The following is a 6,000-nucleotide window of genomic DNA, read 5'->3' as shown; positions in this document are numbered from 1 at the left end:
GGCTAAGTGCTCAGTTGGTTGCAGCATCATCCCATACACCAAGAGGCTGTGGGTTTGATCCCTAGTTGAGGAATATACAGAAGGCGACCAACTGATGTTTCTCTCTCACACTGATTTTTTTATCTCTCTCTCTCTTCTTCTCTCTCTAAAATCAATAAAACATATCCTCAGGCAAAGAATAAAAAAAAAGAGATTACCTTTGGTCTTGGGCCAGTTCCTTACTTTCTGTGTCCTCATTGGTCAAACACAGAAATTATAACATTATTCTTTATTGACTACTATATGAAAAAAAAATGAGAAAATATACTTGCTAACATAGTGTAGATGATCAACAATAGTTAGTTAAATCTCAATAGTCTTTACTAAAAGGAGCACTCATTTTACTTGAAAAGGTAGTGGAAACCACATTAGACATACAGATGATGATTCCTTCAAAAAGGAAATTTTCTAAGAAAAGAAAAAAGTACCTCTAGGGTGCCTCAACAACATGAGGGAACCTATGGCAGTAAAAAGAACCCCACAGCTTTTCAAATCAGGAAGTCCTGGGTCCACAGACTAACTTGCCCCGAAGTAATAAGAATTCCTTTCATTGCAACTGACAAGAATCCAACCCAAATAGCATATACAAAGAGGGAGGACTTGGTGGCTATGGCAGAACTTCCTGAAGAGTATGCTGTGCATGGGTTACAGGCAGGCTGGGATATTCCTCCTTTCAGACCTGGGGAAGGGGTGGGATCAACTTGCACTACCATTTCAAAGGAAGAATATGTAAAACCTATCAATGACTCTGATTTCCTTGTCTAAAATCTCTACCTAGCCCTAGGTCTTAGAGATTTTGCCTATTGCTTTCTTCTACAAGCATTATAGTTTTACATCTTACATTTAAATTCATATTCATTTTTAATGAATCTTTGAATCTAGTACAAAGTTTAAGTTGAACTTCATTTTTTTGTCTATAAATGTCCAATTCTCCAGTATAATTTGTTGAAAAGACTATAATTCTTCCATTTAATTGATTTGTACCTTTCCCAAAATTTAATTGTACATATTTCATTGATCTATTTATGGGTTCTCACTTTTTATCCATTATCTTTGTGTCTATTTCTCTTCCAGTACTAGGGGTCTTAGTTACTATAGCTTTATAGTAAGTCTTAACATCAAATAGAGTATTTCCTCTATGCACACTTAATTCTTTGTCAAAATTGTTTTGGCTATTCTAGCCTGCAATTCCATATGCACTTTTGAATAAGATTCTCTATATCTACAAAATAAACTTGCTGAGATTTTGATAGGAACTGTGTTGAATCTAGATACTAATTTTTGGAAAGTTGATGTGTTACTATATTGAGCATTCTAAGTCATAAGTCCAATATATCACTCCATTTATTTAGATCTTATCTGATTCATTTTATCTGCATGTTGTGATTTTCAGCATACAGATCCCATCTATTTTGTGCTGCAAAAAACACTGTTAAGAGGATGAAAAGAAATCTACTAACTGTGAACAATATCAGTAAATCATGTATCAGACAAAGATCTTATATCTATAAATGCAAAGAACTTTCCAAACTTGACAGCAAAACCCCCACATGCATAGATTAGCAACCAAGCTGTAAAAAAGGCAAAAGATATAAACAAATATTTTGCCACATGCATGGCAAATAGCACATGAAACATGTTCAACATGTTTAGCCATATCATATTTTATCATACACAGAAATGAAAAGATTTAGTGTTTATTCTGACTACTTAGTGTGAGAGAACGAAGACAATTTAAAAATCCAGTGCTATGTCAAAATTACATATTTTATCATATATAAAGGCTATTATTTTCTTCACAGGCATATGCTAAATTTATAAAGATGTAAAAGGTATTAACAGTATGGTATCCATATTTTCTTGCATAAATGTGTTCACCTGTATTTTAGGGTAATATTACTTTTTATACTTTCTAATATGCATCCTAGCTGATTTCCTTAGTCTTACTATGTTATTATTTTGATCATAAAACTCTCATGGCTTCTCCAAATTCTTCTTACACATGTGCTTAACTGGGATCTATATATTGCTTTAAAAAATAATGCTAGATATCAGGAATAGCTTCTGGCCAAGATGGAGGCATAGGTAGATATGTTTCACTTCCTTGCACAGCCAAAAGAAATATAACAACAAATTTAAAAACAAAAACCAACCAGAGCTGCCAGAAAACTGAACTGTGTGGAAGTCTGACAACCAAGGAGTTAAAGAAGAAACATTCATCCAGACTGGTAGGAGGGGCAGAGATGGGCAGCTGGGGAGCAGAGTACATGCAGCAAGTTGGTGGCTGGTGGATCAAGTGGTCCCATATTTGCATGCAGAAAAACCTGGAGGAACAACTGAGGCATGAGATAGACCTCGCAACCCAGGGTTCCAGTGCAGGAAACTAAGGTCTTAAAATCTCTGGCTGTAAAAACAAGTGAGGGTTGCAGTGATGTGAAAAACTCCTAGTTTCACAGGAGAGTCTCCTGGAGGGGCCCATGGGATCCTAGAATATACACAAGCCTGTCCACTTGGAAAACAACACCTGAAAGTGCACAACCCACTTGTGGGAAGTGAGGGAAGTGGCTGAAAGTGGGATGAGAGCCAAGCAAGTGGCCTTTTACCCTCTCTGAACACTCCTTCACATACAGCACCACAACAAAATGAAGTGGGTTGCCCCACCCTGGTGAATACATGAGGCTCTTCCTCTTACAAGGTAACAGGTATACTGAGACAAAGAATATGGCACAAATGAAAGAACAGATCAAAACTGCAGAAAAAGAACTAAAAAATGATGAGAGATAGTCAACCTATCAGATGCAGAGTTCAAAACACTGGTAACCAGGATGCTCACAGAAATGACTGAGTATGATTATAAAATAAAGGAAGAAGTGAAGGTTATACAAAGTGAAGCAAAAGAAATCATACAAAGATCCAACAGTGATGGGAAGGAATCTGGGTCTCAAATCAACACATTGGAATATAAGGAAGAAATAAGCATTCAACTTGAACAGAATGAAGAAACAAGAATTCAAAAAGAAAATGAGAAGAGGCTTAGGAATTTCTGGGACAACTTTAATGTTTCAACATCCAAATCATAAGGGTGCAAAAAAAAAAAAAAAAGAACAGGAAAAGCAAGAAATTGAAAACTTATTTGAGAAAACAATTAAGGGAAACTTCCCCAATCTGGCAAAGGAAATAGACATGCCAGTGCAGGAAGCCCAGAGAGTCCCAAAGAAGGTGGACCCAAGGAGGAACACACCAGGACACATCATAGGTACATTACCCAAGATTAAAGGTAAGGCGAGAATCTTAAAAGCAGCAAGAGAAAAGGAGACAGTTACCTACAAAGGGGTTCCCATAAGACTATCAGCTGACTTCTCAAAAGAAACCTTACAGGCAAGAAGGAGCCAGAAAGAAGTACTCAAAGTCATGAAAAGCAAGGACCTACATCCAAGATTACCCTATCCAGCAAAGCTACCATTTAGAATGGGAAGGACAGATAAAGTGCCTCCCAGATAAAGTCCAGTTCGAGATCATCATTACCTATCCCTTATTTATGTGAAATGTTAAAGGGACTTATGTAAGAAATAGAAGAAGATCAGATCCATGAACAGTAAAATGACAACAAACTCACAACTATCAACAACTGAATTGAAAAAGAAAAACAAAAATTAACTAAACAAACAACTGGAGCAGGAACAGAATCACAGAAACCAAGATCACCTAAAGGGTTTTCAGCACGGAGTAAGAAGGGGTTGAATGGGGGGAAATGGTACAGGGAACAAGAAGTATAATTTGTAGGCATAAAATAGACAAGGTGAAGTTAAGAATAGTATAGGAAATGGAGAAGCCAAAGAGCTTATATGTATGACTCATGGACATGAACTAAGTGGGAGGAATGCTGGAGGGAGGAGAGGTGCAGGGTGGAGGGGGATAAAGTGAGAAAAAAAATGGGAGAGCTGTAAGACTATAATCAATAAATTATACTTAAAATAATGCTAGATATCAAATAGCAATGAATTCTTTGCTACCATTATTGAAGGTCAAATAGTTTTCAGGCATTGGATGTAAAGAAAAGATTTTTAAAAATACTTTATTATTTTTTATTACATTTTACTTTCAATATTATTTTGTATTAGTTTCAGGTATATGACATAATAATTAGACAATCAAATACCTTATAAAGTGTTTCACACTGCCTGATATCTCTAATACCCACCTTGTACCATACATATTTATTACAATATTCACTATATTCCCTATGCTGTACTTCACATTCTTGTGATTATCTTGTAACTACCCATTTGTACTTCTTAATTCCTTCACCTTTTTCAGTCAATCCCCCCAAATCCCTCCCTTCTACAACCATCATTCTATTCTCTATATTTACAAGTCTGTTTCAGTTATGTTTATTTTGTTCCTTAGATTCCACATAAAAGTGAAATCTTATGGTATTTGCCTTTCTCTGACTGACTTACTTCACTTAGCATAATATCCTCTTGGTCCATTCACACAGTCACAAAATGGTGATATTTCATTCTTTTTTTATGGCTGAGCAATATTCCATTGTGTATATGTACCACATCTTCTTTTTTTCATTTTATTTATTTATTTTTATTTATTGTTGTTCAGTTACAGTTTTCCCATCTTTTTCCCCATTGCTCACCCTTCCCCATCCCCCAACTTGCACAGTCGTTATCCCCCATTGTCCGTGTCCACGAGTCCTCTATTCATGTTCCTTTCATTGTCCCTTCCCCTTCTTTGCCTCATTATTCCCCTCCCCCTCCCCTCTGGTCACTGTGAGTTTATTCTTTATTTTCATATCTCTGGTTCTATTTTGCTCATTTGTTTGTTTTGATTAGATTTCACTTATAGGTGGGATTGAATGGTATTTGCCTTTCACCTGATGGCTTATTTCACTTAGCATAGGGCTCTCCAGTGCTATCTATGCCATCAGAAAGGGTAGGAGTTCCTTCTTTATTTCTGCTACATACTATTACATTGTGTAAATGTACCATAGTGTTGTTGTTGTTGATGTTGTTGTTGTTTTTGATCCACTCATTTAATGATGGGCACTTAGGCTGTTCCCAGTACTTGGCAATTGTAAATAACACTTCTATGAAAGTTATAGGTTCTTTTTTGAATTGGTGATTCAGGATTCTTAGATAGTCTCAGCACTGGGATCATTGGACTGAAAGGCAGTTCCATCTTTAGTTTTTTGAGGAAAATCCATCCTATTTTCACAGTGGCTGCATCAGTCTGTATTCCCATCAACAGTATACTAGGGTTCCGTTTTCCCCATAACCTCACAAGCATTTATTTGTTGATTTATTAAAGATAGCCATTCTGAGCTGTGTGAAGTGAAACCTCATTGTTTTAATTTGTATCTCTGTAATAGCTGATGATGTTCAGCATTTTTTCATGTGTCTATGGGCCACATGCACATCCTCCTTGGAGAAGTGTCTGTTCAGGTCCTTTTCCCATTTCATTATTGGATGGTTTGTCTACATGGTGTGACATCATGTGAGTTCTTTATGTATTTTGGAGATGAACCCCATTGGCAAATATATTTTCCCATATAGTTGGTTCCATTTCTATTTTGTGGATGTTTTCTTTAGCCATGCAAAAGCTTTTCAGTTTGATGCAATCCCATTTGTTTATTTTTTCCTTTATATCCCTTGCCCTAGGGATATTGGTGCAAATATGGCTGGGTGGGATATCTGAAATTTTCCTGCCTATACTTTCCTCTGGACTTTTATGGTGTCGTGACTTGCATTTGTCTCTTATCCATCTTGAGTTTATTTTGGTGTATGTTGCAATTTGATGGTCTAGTATGATTTATTTGCATATACTTGTCCAGATATCCCAACACCATTTACCAAAGAGGTTATTTTTAATCCATTTTATGCTTCTTCCCCCTTTGTCATATATAAATTGACTGTGGAAACTTGGGTTTATTTCTGGGCTCTTTGTTCTGTT

This window comes from Phyllostomus hastatus, unplaced genomic scaffold (assembly GCF_019186645.2).
Source record: "Phyllostomus hastatus isolate PE091 unplaced genomic scaffold, TTU_PhHast_1.1 phas_scaffold_46, whole genome shotgun sequence".
In the NCBI taxonomy this organism is placed as follows: Eukaryota; Metazoa; Chordata; class Mammalia; order Chiroptera; family Phyllostomidae; genus Phyllostomus; species Phyllostomus hastatus.
Note: the sequence above shows the minus strand (reverse complement) of the source record.